Here is an 18,895-nt window from a genome sequence, read left to right as displayed (position 1 = left end):
TATGTATAACTGAAATAGTTTCATATTCTTGGTGTCTCTATTCCTGCATCCATTTCCCTCCCCTTTCTATGTAATCTTCTCTGTTTTATGTATGGATTGCAAATCTCTTGAGACAGGAACACAGCAATACATTTTAAAAAGTTGTGCATATAGTTTGAGCTATATAAAATAAGGATTATGCATGTTAATGGTTATCCTGTGGACAGTATAAATGAATTATGAAATACAAGGCTAACCTCAGGAATAGACATGGTAGTTCCTAGACATCCATATCTACTTTGCCATCAGGACATCACTAAAGAGTGCAGATGGTGAAAACCCCATGTTCTATATGGCCAAACAAAACACAGAGCCTATTTGAAGACCTAAAACACTGTTTTTCTTCTAATGAGTTCAAGGTGGTATAGATGGTTCTTCTCATTTCACCCTCACAGCAACCTTGTGAGGTAGGTTAGGCTAAGAGATGGTGACTAGCTCAAGGTCACTTAGCGAGTAATGTGTGGTTTAAGTTGGTTTGATAATCTACTTGAATTATAAAACAGCAATTTTTAAAATGCATCAATAAAACAATTGAATTGTCTGCTGGGATTGCCCCGTGACTGATATTTGCCACTGAAGCCTAATGCTGTACTGAGTATTCAGTGACACTGTCTGGGGCTGGACCAACTCTGCTCTTCTAACTTCATATAGCCAGCAAATACCAGGTCAGCCATTTCATTCACAATCAAATAATGTAAGATGGTTCCTGGCTTGCATTTATGTGCCACATATATTTAACAGTAGATTAAGATATGCAGTAGTTGAATTTTTGAATTTTAAGACAGAAGTATTAAAATGTGTTGGAGCGACATATTTCTTGCCCGGCAGATGGGTGGGATGATGCACTCATAACATTTCATTTTAAAAATCACTTTCACAATTTCCATATCTTGTGCTGTACTAGGTAGACCTGTGCCCTGTTCCAGCAGGGTTCTCCTTACATTTTTATCAATATAAGTTTTACTATGTTGCCTGAATTATTTTTGGAAATTCAATAGTATGCTTTAAGACAGAAATATAGGATTGGATCCTAACACTCTGTGAGCAGATTTCCACGAACAGGGTGTTCCTATTGGTGGAAAGGCAGTATGTGACCCTCCCCTACCCCAGCAGCCATGTGTGTCCTAAAAAAGAATCTGCTTCAGACGGCTGTAGCACTCCCTGAAGCATCCATCATAGGAGATGGCTCTGGGGGCTGCCAATGAAAACTGCTTCTCCTCTTCTGGCAGCAGGCACCTCCATTGTATCAAGAGTCTCTTCTGTCAACAGAAGGAAGACTTCCATTAATGGAAAGGCAATTCACATAGTAAACAAAACACTTGTAGTTAACATAAGAACATCATGTTTCAGATATCTCTATCTGATCTTATTAGTTCAAATGCTGAAATAAAAAAGTAAGAGCAAAAGTTTGAAATTAGCAAATCTGTGATATGCCATTTTAGTAGGAGTTGGAGAAAGTCTTCAAAGCAACAAATGACAAGCTAGTGATATCAATTTGTCACAAAGTAGCCTTTATTTATTTATTTATTTATTTATTTATTTATTTATTCATTCAGTCAGTCATTTATAAACTTCTACATCAAACAATAAATATATCAATATTTTGTAATAGTAAACCTCTTCTTGTGATCAAACAGTGCATGCCCTACATAAATATCTCTCTGTGGGAAATGTTGGTGTCATCAATCATGTTTATATTTAAAAGAATTATTTGTTTATTTAACATTTCTATCCTGCCCATCATTACAAAATGGGTCATAACTATAAAATTCATCAAATATAAGATTATGAAGCAAATAATTCATTACAATTTATTAGGTGGCAAGGTCCTGAGCTGCTTAGGGCTTTTCACATCAAAGGCAGCACCTTCAATTGAGCTCTGTGATGAAAAGGCAGCCAGTGCAAGTATTTCAGGACCTGTGTTGTCCAAGATGGCTGTATGAGATCATATAACACCTTTGCAGCTACATTTTGTACTTGTTCCACTCTATGAACCATCTTCAAGGACAACCCTCATACAATTCATTACAATAGTCTAGCTGGGAAATTACAAAGATATGGATTTCTGTGGCCAGGCTATACTTGTCCAGGAGTGACTGCCTTTGATCTGCAGCTGAAATGGGCATTCCATGCCACTGTAGCCGCCTGGGCATTCACTGACAAGTTAGAATGAAGAAATACCCTCAGTCTACACATCTACTCCTTTGTGTGGAATGCATCCAGAATAGCCTGCTCCCAATAACTGCAAATCTACAACACTTTTTTGTGTTGGAATTCAGTGTCAGTTTATTGGCTCTCATTCAGTCCACTGCTTCTAGGTATCAATTAAGTACCTGTACAGCTGCACCTGATTTCAATAGAAAAGGAAGAGAGCGCTGGGGGTGACCAACATACTGGGGAAGCCTCCAAAACTTCCTGAAAGGTTTCATATAGAGGTTAAATACCATAGGGAACAAAAATGGATGCCTGCAGGGCCCCATGGCACAACTTCCAAGGAACTGAGGAGAGGTCCTCCACTGTTATTTTCTGGAACTAGTCCAATGGGTAGGAACTGTAGGGTGCTGCAAGAACTCTGTAGTGGCATGCCTTTAACTCCCAATCCATAAAGTCATTCTAGAAAGATACTATAGATTATGTTATCTAAAGCTGCTGAGAGAGCAAGAAAAATTAGCATATAGAAGTCATCAATCAGGGTGACAAAAGCTATTTCAGAATCTGAATCAGGAAGCTGGGTAGAAATGATTCAAGATATAATCTTCCAAGGCTATGCATTCTTAGTGGATGCATGATGGTAACATCTGCCTTCATGCTGATCAGTACGTGGAGATTGACCTTTTTATGAAACACATACATGGCTCCTGAATAGGATCAGTGGCTGTCATCTTGACTGTACTTTTCAGACACACAGATAGCATGTCACTTGGACAATGATGTTATAAAAGGAATTTGATGAAAGCATGTATGAACCAGACTGCTATATGTCTTATTGTATATATAAAAATTATTTTAAAAAAGATTTTAAGGGTACTCTGTTGGAGTGTGATGGTTATTGAACACAATTAGCAGCAAGAGTAAACAGTTGTGAACAAGACCTATGTTTTGCTGGTATGCACACATTTAAATGAGAAAAAAATAAATTATTAATTCTTCTAGTTAACAAGGATTTCGTGGGCGGGGATATAATTGCTTGAAATAGATATTACTATTGGAAATGTGTGTCCAAACTAGAAATAATGCTAGAAATAATGCAGTTCAGCAGAATTCAACTGAGAAGCTATGCTTTATGAGTGTATACACTTCCCTTAGTTAGCTTGAGTTTTGAAAGAGACATTTCCCACACTCACTTGATGTGCTCAGTTTCAGAAACTACAAAGAAGGTATTACCATGTTTCATTGAAGCCTGATTGTGGAATAAAATAAGAACATTTCGCCTAGAATGCTTCCTAAGAATATTCTGTATTAACTTGGTGTCAAGTAAAAAGCAGGGAATGATAGCCTATCCTTATTTCCCAGAAACTATATAGTTAAAAACTCTTAAGTCACATTTGTACTGATACATTCATATTTTGTAAACAAACTGCAGCAAGTCTGGCTCCTGGCAGCACATGTAGCTCAGCTAATTTTTATTGAATATTTTTCCAGATTTATGCTGGCCATCTACTTACTTCAAATTGAATATCTGAGTAGTGTTTCCAGCTTTGTCAGTTTAGAAGTTTGTTGATTTTTTAGTGGTTCTACATAATAATCTTTTAAAATTGACATTTTATGTGCACTGTTGTGTGATTGAACAAGTAAGGTAACTGTTACAAGCTTCTTCCCAGATTGTCTGAGACACTGGAATGTGATACGTGGCATTTGGAGCTGAAGCCAGTTCTTCACTTACTGCAAAACTTTCCCATATGTTTCTTGTTAGCAGCTTTGTTCTGAAACCTCGAGTCTTCCCAGAAACAAATAGAAAGCAGATTCTTAAGTTTTACTGAACACAAAAAGTATTCTCAGTCTCTTTCCACTGACTAACCATATTTCTTAAGAGTATATACAATAATAGTTTTAAAAGAGAAGAGATTAAAAACTTATTGAATTATATGCTTCTTTTGCACTTGCATTTTTCTGGTGACTTTTATTAGCTAGGAAAATAATACTCAGCAAATTGTTTAAAAACTGAACAGCAGCTATCAATGTTTGCATTAATTAGAAAAGCAGGAGGAAATCAAAGAACAATTTCTCATATTTTTTACATTTCTTACAGATTTACCATGCAATCTTATAAATTTCTACTCAAAAGTAAATCCCATTGTGTTCAATAGGACACTGCATGGTATTGTATTCTTTATTGCTTTTATCTACTGTCCAGTTGAGGGATGTGGGTGGCGATGTGGGTTAAACCACAGAGCCTAGGACTTGCTGATCAGAAGGTTGGCGGTTCAAATCTCCACGATGGGGTGAGCTCCCATTGTTCACACCCTGCTCCTGCCAATTTAGCAGTTCAAAAGCTCCGGCGGGAAGGTAAACGGTGTTTCCGTGTGCTGCTCTGGTTCGCCAAAAGCAGCTTAGTCATGCTGGCCACATGACCCGGAAGCTGTACGCCAGCTCCCTCGGCCATAAAGTGAGGTGAGCGCTGCAACCCCAGAGTTGGCCACGACTGGACCTAATGGTCAGGGGTCCCTTTACCCTTTACCTTTACTTCCCAATTAAACATGTTCTCTGGACAATTCACAAATTTAAAATGATACTGATACAATCACAACTAAAAACAATACAGAAAAACTATAGAAGCACAAAAGTCAGTATGAAACTATCATAAGCAACATGAGAGCAATGAAAACAATGAAAACCAGCAGTAAAATTAACCTTTGATATGAGAGCAACTACTGAAAATGTTCTTTCCTAACTGCCTCAACTCATTAGGAAGAGGAACTATGAGAATGGCCTATAGTGAAGATGTTTAAGGTCCGGGGAGGTACATATGAAAGGAGCCAATTCTTCTGGTATTCTGTCTCCAAGCCATTTAGGGTTTTAATGGTTAACAACAGCATTTGAATTGGGCCTAGAAATAGATTGGAAACCAGTGCAGATAACCAAGCACTGACATCATGTGCTGATATCTACCCGTTCCTATTAATAATCTTGTCTTTCGGGGGGGGGGGGGGTTAACTGAAATTTCTTTTCCAGAGCATTTTCAAAGGCAGCCCACAGATTACTCATTGTAGTAATCCACCTGGGAGGTTACTAGAGCACTGATAACTTTGCAACACGTTTATTTATCCACCAAACCTGATACAAGGCACTCTCTGTCACCGTGGCTACCTGTGCTGCAAGTGAAAAAGCTAAAAGCTAAGAGAACCACCAAACTACAAACCTGCTCTTTCAGGGAAGTGTAAGCCCATTCAAAACTATTTAATTTGAGAACCATTTATTGAGCAGTTGAATCACCCATGAACAGTACCTTCGTCTTCTCTAGATTTAAGTTTGACGCATCTCAGCCACACCCCAGATTACTTTTCTCTGCTTTGTGTAGACATTGAATAGTAGGGGGAAAGCTGTAATATTCCAGCACCACCTTCATGAAATGTAGTAGAAGTGGAACCACTGTAACATGATAATGTCCCTAAAAATCTGGCATGCTATATACTGTGCTACTGCTGATGTTCTCCAATAAATAGCTAATTTACTTGTGAAAAAAATATAAACCACCAATTGATGTTGTTGTTCAAGTTAGGCTTGTGTTCTAAGTACATTTCAGCAGTATCCTTCGGTGGTATGCAGTAGCATCCTTTGTGTACTAGAGCATGTGATTTTTGGTTTACGATGGTAGAAATATTAGATGTTTATCTTTTTCATACTTCTCATGTTGGCCAGGTCCTTCCTGATCTCTACCCATACTTCAAATAAATTGCTGGTTCTGGGTATGGTTTGTTTTACTCCTCTTTGAAGAATTAGAAGGTCCTTGACTCATTTTCTCCATTCTTATTGTGGGAGGATGAGCTGTGCTTTTCATTTTGACCTATATTAGAAGTTTGATCATTTTGTATACAATTTACAAAGATCCGTATAGTTAAAGCCATGGTTTTCTCAGTAGTGATGTATGGAAGTGAGAGCTGGACCATAAAGAAGGCTGATCGCCGAAGAATTGATGATTTTGAATTATGGTGCTGGAGGAGACTCTTGAGAGTCCCATGGACTGCAAGAAGATCAAACGTATCCATTCTTCAGGAAATCAGCCCTGAGTGCTCACTGGAAGGACAGATCATGAAGCTGAGGCTCCAATACTTTGACCACCTCATGAGAAGAAAAGACTCCCTGGAAAAGACCCTGATGTTGGGAAAGATTGAGGACACAAGGAGAAGGGGACGACAGAGGACGAGATGGTTGGATGGTGTTCTCGAAGCTACAAACATGAGTCTGACCAAACTGCGGGAGGCAGTGGAAGACAGGCGTGCCTGGCTTGCTCTGGTCCATGGGGTCACGAAGAGTCGGACACGACTAAATGACTAAACGACAACAACAACATACAATTTACAGTGCATTCATAAGTTCTCAATAAAAATTACTTGCAGAATTTCTCTTGGCATAATATGTAATCGTTCCATAGGTTGATTCTTTGTGGGTGATAGAAATCCCGCCAATAACCCTAGTTTACAATAAACGTAATATGGCATTTCACTCTAAAATTATTTTACATTAGGAATAGGTAGATTTCTCACTAAACCAGGAGAAGATAGCCAAAAAGAAAAATATAAGTCCTTGATGATGCTGGAAATAACTGCAGCAGACTAGTGGAGATATTCCCTGGCCTTCTCTACATTGAAGAAATAATGTTGGCATTTTTTTCTTTCATCTTACAACAAATGCGTTATTATTCAGAGAAGGACAGCTTCTCTTTCTGTATCTTCATTTGGGTTTTATTTTGTGGGGAAGAGCACAAACCCTAATCATTGTCTTTCCTAATCATCTAATCTGCGTGTGGCTAAACAAGAAGCCAGGACAGCCAATGGGATCTCAACGCCACGATCCCACTGGCTGTCCTGGCTTATGGGATAGCCGCGGCAGCCTCTCCCGGGCAAGGGGAGCCTTCATCCCCTGCCCGGGAGAGGCTGTGGGCAGCTAAGGCTCCCCCAAGAGGCAGCCCTTCTCCCTCCTTGGGGAAAAGCCCTGAAGAGCTGCGCACACGCTCCACGCGGCTCTTTAAAGGGAGCGCTGAGCAGAGCTTCCTGCCTGCATTTGCTCCATAAGACGCACACACATTTCCCCTTACTTTTTAGGAGGGGGAAAGTGCATCTTATAGAGTGAAAAAGACGGTATGTGTCAGGTGTTGAGATAATGTCTTAGCTTGTGCCTATCTATGTTTCTTAGAGCTCTGCTTTGAACTTCTGAACTGTGTAATGTGTAACCTGATGTACATTTAAGCCATTTAGTGATTTTTGGAATAAAGTTGTCAGGAATAATTGAGCCAGGGTCTTCACACTGTGCCCATGTGTGGGAGCCAGGTCAGTTAGTTCAGGATGAGCTTGCTTGTTTATTGGCAGGTATGAACTGATGGGAGTGTGTTGCATGAGTCCTTCTAGAAATGCACTGTTTTCCGGTTATTTCTGAGGCTCATTCGAAGCAAGCCCCGCTGTCTCCAGTGGGATTTACTCCCTAGTAAATGTGTTTAGGTACTGGATTAACTATAGATAAAGCACATTTCTGTAGAAATTACTTAATCATCAATTTTTAGCTAATGCTATATAGAATAATATAATGTATTATTCATTTAAAATGAAGCTGTAGGATACACAGAAGGAGAGCTACTTCATGTGGACCAGGATCCTCTCTATAGTGTGAAAGTTTATTCTAATACAGTGGTACCTCTAGTTATGTACTTAATTCGTTCCGGAGGTCCATTCTTAACCTGAAACTGTTCTTAACCTGAAGCACCGCTTTAGCTAATGGGGCCTCCCGCTGCTGCCGCGCTGCCACAGCACAATTTCTGTTCTCATCCTGAAGCAAAGTTCTTAACCCGAGGTACTATTTCTGGGTTAGCGGAGTCTGTAACTTGAAGCATATGTAACCTGAAGCGTATGTAACCCGAGGTACCACTGTATATCAAACTGCTTTGTAAAAGTATCCTTCATTTTGCAGAAACTTGTTTATTTACATTCCATTTCCCCCCCCCCTTTTTGTTATAAATCCTTGATATAGTGGGATTAGACTGCCATCCTATGGTCTGACTGAGTTTTCTATTTTTGCAGTAAGCAGAAGAGCAAAAGAAGATAAAAATACATCATAATTCATACCTGAGGGACTAGTTAAATTGTATTTTAACTTACGTTTATTAAATGTGAAAAAGTAATAAAAGACATTAAATACATTAAAATAATTCAGAGATAAAAGCATATTAATTAAACATTTATACTGATTAGTGCATAAGTATTAAGGATCAGTTTTTGACTTAAACAAATTCTGAATGCATTTTATATGACAATACAAACATCTTACAGTAATATATTTCATGGCACTTGGGAGCAAAAGTATAGATTGTCAGGAATGATACCAATAAAAGTTGAGTAGCCATATGTACTTTACCATTGTTATATTCCTGAAAGATTAATCGCTACATGTTTTTCATTACTCTTTAGACATACGTTTGAGCATCTCTGGATTTCAGAATGGACCTGATAAACTATGTTGACATAGCACCTCCATAGTGCTATAGGGATAGGGCCAAACTCAGTGATAGAACCCATGCTTTGTATGGAGAACTGCCCAAATTTAATCGCTGGGCTTGAAAAAATTTGTATGAAACACCGGAGAGTTGCCGTTGCTCAATGTAGACTTGGATTGTAAAGCTTTGTGGCTCAGCAGGCCAGATCTTTATCCCTTTGCTCGCCACCCCCCCCCCCTTTGTGGGCCAACTTTGATGGGTGGGCAGCACCTGTCAATCATCAATGATACCAGGTAATTGACACCAGTCAGAGTTGACCTGTGAAGTTGGGAAGAGATAATTTAAAGGGCTTGCTCAACCCTGTGTGCAGTGCTTCACAAACAACCAACAGTCAGTTGGTTGTTGAGGTTTCAGAAAGTAGTGTGCAAAGTACTTTGCAAGTTCTGTGTTCAACACTTCTAAGCACTTGACAATCAGCTGGTTGTTGGTGCTTGGAAAGTGTTGCACAAGGGGCTTTGTAGGCACTGCTAATTGGCAGTGCTTGCAAAGCCTCTTTCTGCCAAACCCAACCTGACATGTATAGCATAGGTGTAGGAGAGGTGGGCATGGATTGCCTGAAACAGCCTTATGGGCTCCCCTCCTGGATTCCAGTGGGATTGGACTGACTTTTTGCCACAGTTTTGGGGGGAAAGGTTGAAGAGGATACAAGGGAAGGTCCTAGTGGGGGGATTCCTCTCCATCCTATCTCCTTGCCTGTTTCCCTGCCCATTACTCAAATGTGTGGGCTCTATTCTGTCTCTGGAGTCAACAGGGTCTGACTTGGACACTCTGCTTATGAGATCAACTTGTCTCCAGAGCTACCCGAGTCCACCTCTGGTTCAGTCCCTAGAGAGGAATCACCCATCTGGTCTGATCTGGAGAAATTGCTGATGCCTCCTCCATCACCTAGGTCACGGAGACACCAGCTCAGACATAACTAGATAGGTCAGGCCCAACCTTCCTGAAGCAGTGTCCATTTGCTTGCCTAGTCTAAGAAACAGGCCCACTTGCTCCCTAAGTTGTACCACCCCATTTCCATATAATGGGATATCAGGGGGCATGTCGCTTGCTGGATCTGCATCTTAGCTTGCCTAGCCCATAGCTGTCAACTTTTCCCTTTTCTTGCAAGGAATCCTATTAAGAATAAGGGAAATTCCCTTTAAAAAAGGGAAACGTTGACAGCTGTGCCCTAGCCATGTGTTGTACATTTGAACTTTACTTTGCTTATGTACTGTACCAATTTAAGTATTAAAGGTTCTGGTAGAAATCATAATCTTGGTTCATATTCTTCATCCAGGGCAAGTTTCCCACAGTATCAGAAGTTATTGCTAAGCCAATGAGATATTATATATGAACCACAGGTATATCTAAGGTTTGTTTGAGCTGGAGGTGTCAGGAGGACACCAGTCTATTGTAGGTGCAAGAGGCTTGTGGACAAGGGACAAAAGTACCAGGTTCTCTCCAGGGAAGGATGGGAAAGACTCTGAAACCTTGGATAACTGCTGCAAGTCAGCGTAGACAATGATGAGGTAGATGGAGCATTTCCATGCACTTTGGCTTCCATCGTGGTGTTCTGTTGCACCAGAAGCAGTTTTGTCATGCTGGCCACATGACCCAGAAAGCTGTCTGTGGACAAATGCCGGCTCCCTCAGCCTGAAAGTGAGATGAGCGCCGCTTTTACCTTTTTTACCTAAGTGGAACAATGATCTGATTTGATATAAGACAGCTTGCTGTGCCTCTGTAGGTTACATCTGTAGTTGTCAGATTCATATGGTGAACATTTTTCTCATGTTCAGAATGTTGTGAATGTAATTAAAGAAGCAAATGATTCTATGAAATATTTGCATAGTTCTTTAAAATAAGAGACACAGAGCCACTGTTTGATTAGATGCATTACTACATTTGTGAAGAAAAGCCTTGTACCCACTGTCAGACCCCACTCCCTGTGTTCTACTATACTAAAGGAGGAACCTTGTAGAAACTAATGGTGTACAGAAAAACCAATCACCTTCACCATTTGCTTTTTGGAATTGAGAAATAGCTCTGTTAATGTTGCACACCACAAAAAGGTTGCCCACTGTTTTGTATTTCTGCCTCTGCCAATCTGAGGCACCAGGGTACAAAGTACTATTTGTGCAAATGGATGTGCCAGTAACTAGGTGAATGGCAGACTGAAAGGCTGCTTTGAGGCAGTACATGGCACTGCTTCTAATTTTTTAGTGCATTACAGTTATTTACTTAACAGGAACAATCAGTTCTCCATTATTCTGAAAATTGACAGCAGGAATAGATTCAGAAAAATGAACCAAACAGTCTGTTGACATTCTGTTAACTGAGTCACAGCAATGTTAGGAAGTTGCCATTAAGATCTATATACATATAGATGTTTGGTTTATTTCTGGTTTTCTTTACTGTAAGTCCATAATTAGGTCTAAAAGTGTAGGAATTGTGCCTTTGCTTATTATTCTACAGTTAGGTGGTGCTGTTACACTAAAGAACTAAACTAGAAAAGAGTAGCCTTTATTTTTGTGATGGTTTTTTACAACATTTGTGGATCAAATAAGTGCACCTCACATCTCTGAAGGATGTCTTCCTATCCTGTGTTCACCAAAAATAGAAACAAACAACAACAAAAATTGAACATAAAAGCCTTCGTCTTGAATATATTACTAGATTATGGGGGGGGGGGAAACATATATGATGTGATGTGTAAGTGGTTGTCCCACATGCAGACATTCTGGGACATCAAAACAGAGAAAAAGGTTGGGGATTCCACAGTAAAGGTACACTCTGGCTATTAGGTTGACAGAATAGAGAAGCAGGCAAGTGTAAGCCTGCACTTGCTACATCAAGGCAGAAGAGCAATAGCACTTGGTTACTGGTTTCTTTTGATTCAGTGGTCCTTAGGTGCATATTCTCCAATCTCAATTTCTTCACATCAAAGGATCCCTTAAATTAGGGATGGAGAACATTTTTCAACTTGAGAACTGCACATCCTCATGGACAACCTTCCTGCATGCTATAAAGGCTATTTCTGGGCAGGGTCAGAGACAAAAAGCGGGTAGGGCCAGAGCAAGAAGTGAACAGAGCAATGAATATGGACTCTTACCTTTGTGCAGCAGGCTACATTGCAGCCATGCAAAAACTAGAGTCTTCCACCCACCCACCTACACCTCTATCCTCCATCCACGAAAGAAACAGGCATTATCACAGTTCAAGGACACATTCTAGCCAGCCAAGAGCACTTGAGTAGGACTCAGAGCAGGGCCTTGAAGGGAGAGTCCTGAGAGGTTACTTTTAAGCCCCAGGCCTAAGGTTTCCCATCCTTGAAGTGGGTGATCCTGCAGTTCAAACAGTTGTGGAGGGGACTAGCCTTGGAGGAAGCCCCCCTGACATGCCTCTTCTGAGCCTAGTTACCCACCCCACACTAAAATATCCTTACAAACTGTAAGGAGGAAAACTGCCCCATTCCAGTTTAAGGGATTGTGGGTGTGGGACATGGAGTTATTGGCCTTGGAAAACCTGTACCCTAAGGCAGTGTTTCCCAACCTTCTGCCTCCAGCTGTTTTTGGACTACAATTCCCATCATCCCTTGCCACTGGTCTTGCTAGTCAGGAATGATGGGAGTTGTAGTTCAAAAACAGCTGGAGGCACAAGGTTGGGAAACACTGCCCTAAGGTATTATCTGAGCACAATTCTTCTCTCCCCCCCCCCCAGTTCTTTTAAAGTATATTGGAAAATGTGTTTCCATGTGTATATGTCCTTAGTTGGACCAGATGACAGAGTACAAGTGGAAGTGAAGAGGGAGGGCAAAAATCATTGTCCCTCTTTGGTGATGAGATACCATAAAAATTAGTTTTGTTTTCTGGGTCCACATTGTATATAATGACATTGATATATTCCTCTTATACCTTTTATGCTGATGTGTAATTGTTTTGTCTAGAATAACTAGCAGAGTCATTAATGATACAAAATTCTGTCCTGAATTGTTTATAATAAGTATGGGTGATATTAAGTAGAAGTCATAGTTTCCCAATTGGTAAGTGCAGACATACTACTTACCAATATGACTACAGTTAGGAGATGGGTGCCCCACCCATGCATACATGGCTATTCTTGTGCAGGCACTCTCCCTCCAATACAGTTTTGGAGATAAGTATAGTTGTCATTAATTTTGCACAAGCAATTTCAGTAACAGTAGTTACTGAACACAATGTTCAAACCTACTTGTAGTCATAGTTGCAAACTGTGGTTTTATGCTATCGTAAAAAACAAACAAACACCAAACCCTGAGTATTCTTTGTTCCTTCTGCATTCCAATAACATTCAGCATGTGCCCACTCAGACCCAGTTGTAATTTTTTGTCTCATTCTGGTGTACCTGAAAAATCCATTTTAAATTCCCTTCTCTTGCACTCCTGCCTAGAGTTGCCTGTATGGCTTGCCTTCCCTGTCATGGAGCACAATATAGCTTCTTCTTGCCTTTACATCCACCACTCTATTCTCATGTGCAAGTTATCTCTTGGTGGTTTAGTGGTAAGCCTATATGGCAATCCTGGAAGTACTATGATAACATTTTGTTTTCATATATAAATCAGAAGCAGGAAACTAGTCACAAAGCAGTGTGATCATGGCATTAAGGGTAGGCTGAGGGAATTATTTTAAAAGCTGGATTTATTCTTATCATTTACTTCATAATATATTGGCATGCTGCAACTACTCTAACTCACTGGTAAGGACACTAGTTCAGCAAAGGACAAGAGCACAGCAACTGGAGAAAGTGTTTGCTGTAACATTACTCAGATGCTTGGTATCAGAACAAATTTATGTACATTGTAATTGTTTAATTAAATTCTTACAAAATTCCTGAGTTTCCTGCAAAATAAAGATCTGTAGGAATTCTGTGCACGCAGGAATTCAGCTAACTGTAAAACATTTTAAAAGTTACCATATAAAAATAAGCGCAGAGAGATATCCGTATCAGCTACTGTTTCATGGAAATTTTTGGTTCTCCAGGCTATGTTGGGGTAATTAGAATCCTGCAGTATGTTGTACATAATCATTGAAATTTGGCTTAATCTGTAATCAAACAACAGATGTCTTCAAGACCAACCAGCTATGGTGCAAGCTTTTGTGGACTATAATCCAAATCTTCAGATGCATCAACTGTAGTCTTCAGTTGGCATGCACATAGGGTCCACACAGGAGTAGCAGAGTTGGAAGGGACCCCAAGGGTCATCTAGTCCTATCCCCTCAATGCAGGCATCTCAGCTAAAGCATCCATGACTCAGATAGCCATCCAACCTCTGCTTAAAAGCCACAAAGGAAGTAGAGTCCACCACCTCTCATGGGAGTCTGTTCCACTGCTAAACAGCTCTTACTGGCAGAAAGTTTTTTCCTGATGTTTCATCAGAATCTCCTTTCTTGTAACTTGAAGCCATTGGTTTGAATCCTACTCTCCAGAACAGGAAAAAACAAGCTTGTTCTCTCTTCCATGTAACAGTCCTTGAGACATTTGAAAATGGCTATCATATCTCCTCTCAGTCTCCCCTTTTCTAAACTAAACATACCCAGCTTCTTCAACCATTCCTCATAAGGCTTGATTTTTCAGACCCTTGATCATCTTGGTTGCAGCTGTTTGATATCTCTTTTAAGTTGCATGGTCCATCCAAATGGAGCCCACAGTTTTTGAACAGTAAATACAAAATGCAAAAAGTGGAAGTAAATCCAGATAAACTTTCATGTATTTGATTGTGTTGCTGCCATTATTTTATGTTGTAAACCTCCCTGTGATCTTTGGATGAAGGATGGTATATAAATTTAATAATAATTAGTACCAATCACGGAAAAATTTGTAGTATTTTGAAATACTTTTAGTGAATTGCTAGGACACATTTGGAAATCTAAGAAACTGTCACAGGCACGACTCTATACCTATTTCAAAGAGGGAAAACTCATGATGCTGAAACTAGCAAAACACATAGCAAAAACAAAAAAAATACAGGCAACACAAACAGACTCACACCTCAAAACAGGCAAAGAATGACTCCTGAAAACAAAGCAGTCAACATGCACACATACAAACCAACTAAGCAGAACAAAAGCAGCCGACACTGGCCAAAGAATAGCCAACACACAAACAACCTCCAAAAAGCAGGTAAAACAGTTCACTCCCAAACAACCAAACAAAAATGTGGGCAAAACAATAAATCCAAAACAAGTGAGAAGAGCATACATTTATGGCAGATTCCCTTTTCATTTTTGTTTCTGAAGAGCTTTGGAGACAGGCTATTCCATCCTCTTTCTTTCCCTTCTTCATTTCCTATGAAGAATTTCCCTGAGCCTTGTGGGGCTCAGAGGCATTCTGGGGAATGGAAAGCAAGATGATGGGACAGGTAGCAGCCTATACTACTTCTAGGCTACCCAGCTATTGTTCAAGGTAAAAAGGAAATAAAACACAAACAAGAAAAACACACATGAAATCAGGAGTGACAAAAGGTCTGGCAGTTGGCAAATCTCCTTTCTTGTAACTCGAAGCCATTGCCTTGATTCCTACCCTCCATAGCAGGAGAAAACAAGCATGCTCCCTCTTCCATGTGACAGCCCTTAAAATATTTGAAGACGGAAAAAGGGACACGACAAGGCTGCCCGATTTCCCCCTTGCTGTTCATTTCTGTCCTGGAGGTGCTCTTGAACTTGATTAGAGGGGACCGGTTGGTGCAAGGGATTCAGATCGGAGTGAAACAATATAAACTTAAAGCTTTTGCAGATGACCTTGTTTTGACATTGCAAGAGCCAGAATCTAGCACAAAAAGAGTGTTACAATTGATTCAGGACTTTGGTCGGGTAGCGGGCTTTAAACTAAACAAACAGAAAACTAAGGTGTTGGGAAAAAACTTGACAGATGCAGAGTCAGAACGGTTTCAGAGAGAAACAGAACTAGCTGTGGTTAAAAAAGTAAAGTACCTAGGGGTAAACATAACAGCAAAAAATCTGAGTCTATTTAAGGATAATTATGAAAAATGTTGGTCTGAAATTAAGAGAGACTTGGACAGTTGGTCAAAATTGAAGCTTTCTTTGTTAGGCCGAATTGCTGCTATTAAGATGAATGTATTGCCTAAGATGTTGTTTTTATTTCAAACATTGCAAATTGTGGATAAGACGGAGTGCTTCAGGAAGTGGCAGAGAGATATTTCTAAATTTGTCTGGCAGGGCAAAAAGCCCAGAATTAAGTTTAAGATATTAACTGATGCGAAAGAAAGAGGGGGCTTTGCCCTGCCAGACTTAAGGTTGTACTATGAAGCCGCAGCTTTCTGCTGGCTAAAAGACTGGCTACTTCTAGAGGACACTGATGTGTTAGATTTAGAAGGTTTTAACAATGCATTTGGCTGGCATGCATACTTATGGTATGATAAAGTTAAGATCAATAAGGCCTTTAAGAACCATATTGTCAGGAAAGCAGTGTTTAATGTCTGGACAAAATACAAAGACCTATTGGAAAATAAAACTCCAAGATGGCTATCACCTCTGGAGGCTAAGGCCCGAAAAAGACCCAATATGGAGGCCAAATGGCCGAAATATTGGGAAATAATAGAGAAAGAGGGCAACAATTGGAAATTGCAGAGTTTGGAAAAAATGAAAGACAAAGTGCGAGACTGGTTACATTACGCTCAGATTCAAGAAATTTTTAAAAAGGATAAAAAGTTAGGATTCCAGGTGGAGAAATCGAAGTTGGAAACAGAATTGTTAGAACCTAAGACTAAAGTACTTTCAAGAATGTATAACTTGCTGTTGAAATGGAATACACAAGATGAAATGGTTAAGTCGGCCATGATAAAGTGGGCACAGGATATTGGGCATAATATTATGTTTGAGGATTGGGAAAGGTTGTGGACCACGGGGATGAACTTCACGGCATGTAATGCTCTGAAGGAAAATGTAATGAAAATGATATATAGGTGGTACATGACCCCAGTTAAACTAGCCAAAATATGCCATGTGCCAGACAACAAATGTTGGAAATGTAAGGAAAATGAAGGAACATTCTTTCACCTCTGGTGGACTTGTCCCAGGGTGAAGGTCTTCTGGGAAATGATATATAATGAGCTGAAAAAGGTATTTAAGTATACCTTCCTTAAGAAACCAGAGGCCTTCCTCCTGGGCATTGTCGGCCAGATGGTGCCAAAGAAGGACCGAACATTCTTTTTGTACGCAACAGCAGCAGCAAGGATACTTATCGCCAAGAAGTGGAAAACTCAAGATCTACCCACTCTGGAAGAATGGCAGATGCAGCTGATGGACTATATGCAACTGGCTGAGATGACTGGCAGAATTCGAGACCTGGGAGAAGAGAGGGTGGAAGAAGATTGGAGGAAATTTAAGATTTATTTACAAAAATATTGTGATTTGGTGGAAAGTTAAGTAGGATGTTTGATCATAAATAATTGGCCACCACAAAATCGGATCGAAATGGGATGTAAAGTGAGATTAAGGGAAACTAATTTACAGAGGATTATATTTAAATAAGTGGTTATAAAATTTGCAAATTAGATGATAAATTGCTGGGAAAAATTTATGATGATGAAAATGGCAGCGGGAGATGTGAGGAAGTCCAAAGAAGTCATGAAACTCTGTTGAGATAAAAGAAAGGTTGTTTATTTTTGTACTTTATTTTGTAAAAACCCCTAATAAAAATTTATTAAAAAAAAAAAAAAAATATTTGAAGACGGCTATCACATCTCCTCTCAGTTTCCTCTTTTCCAGACCAAACATGCCCAGTTGCTTCAAGTGTTTCTTATAAGGCTTAGTTTCCAGACCAGGCATAGGCCAACTCCCATCATCCCTGAGCACTGGTCCTGTTAGCTAGGGATGATGGGAGTTGTAGTCCCAAAACGTCTGCAGGGCCGAGTTTGCCTATGCCTGTTCCAGACCCTTGATCATCTTGGTTGCCCTCCTCTGCACACGTTTCATCTTGTCAACATCCTTATTAAATTGTGGTGCCCAGAATTGGACATAATATTCCAAGTGTGGTCTGACCAAGGCAGAATAGAGTGGTACTATTACTTCCCTTGATCTGGACCTTAGACGTCTGTTGATGCAGCCTAGAATAGCATTAGAGTTTTTTTGCTGCTGTGTCACATTGTTGACTCATGTTAAGGTTGTGGTCCACTAAGACCCCTAGGTCGTCTTCACATGTACTGCTAGTAAGCCAGGTGTCCCCCATCCTATATTTGTGCATCTTATTCTTCCTGCCTAAGTGCAGAACCGTACATTTGTCCCTATTGAAATTCTGTTTTTTAGCTTGCGCCCAGTTCTCCAATCTGTTAAGAGCATTTTGGTTCTGTCTTCTGTGGCATTAGCTACCCTTCCCAGTTTGGTGTCATTGGCAAATTTGATGAGCATCCCCTCAATTCCTTCATCCAAGTCATTTATAAAGACGCTGACCAACAATGGGCCCAGGACAGAATCCTGCGGCAGCCCACTTGTCTCTTTTTTCCAGGATGGTGAGGAATCATTAATGAGTACTCTTGGGTTCAGTCAGTCAAGCTACAAATCCACCTAACAGTTACCTCGTTCAACCCACATTTTGCCACTTTCCTCACAAGGATATCATGGGGGACTTACTGAAATCAAGATACACTTTGTCCACAGCACTTCTGTGATCCACCAAGTTTGTAATTCCATCAAAATATAGAAATCAGATTTGTTTGGCATGACTTATTTTTGAGAAACCCATGCTGGGTCTTAGTAATCACAGCATCATTTTCTAGATGCTCACAGATCAACTGTTGAATTTTCTGTTCAAGGACCTTCTCTGGTATCCATGTCAAGCTCACTGGTAAGTAGTTACCTGGGTCTTCTCCCCCCCCCCCTTTGAAGATGAGGACAACATTTGCCCACCTCCAGTCTGTAGGGACCTCACCTGTTCTCCTTGTCAATGAGACTGATAGGAAGGGCCATATATTTAAATTATTGTCAATGGAGCAACAGCACCATGAGTGCAAGGAGGCAAACCACACACAGGATTTGCTACATAAAGTGAAGGAGGTACACAGAAAGGAAAGTTTTTCCCCACCTGTCCCACAGCAGCATATCATAAAAATTGCTCTTGGAAGAAATATTGGTAATAGGCCAAAAGCCTAGATATAAGTATTAATATGAAAGAATTGTACAA

The 18,895-nt window shown here is 40.1% G+C and overlaps 1 protein-coding gene across 2 annotated transcripts in view; it reads left to right on the top strand.

The window, feature by feature from the left end:
• CENPP (centromere protein P) overlaps window positions 1-18,895 on the top strand; it is a 165,977-nt gene that overhangs the window by 52,891 nt on the left and 94,191 nt on the right. The gene's annotated exons all lie outside the window — the stretch shown is intronic.

Source organism: Podarcis gaigeae (genome assembly GCF_964106915.1).
Source record: "Podarcis gaigeae genome assembly, chromosome: 2".
NCBI classification, from domain to species: Eukaryota; Metazoa; Chordata; class Lepidosauria; order Squamata; family Lacertidae; genus Podarcis; species Podarcis gaigeae.
The sequence above is the reverse complement of the archived record's forward strand: the minus strand, read 5'-3'. Positions and strand labels throughout refer to the sequence as shown.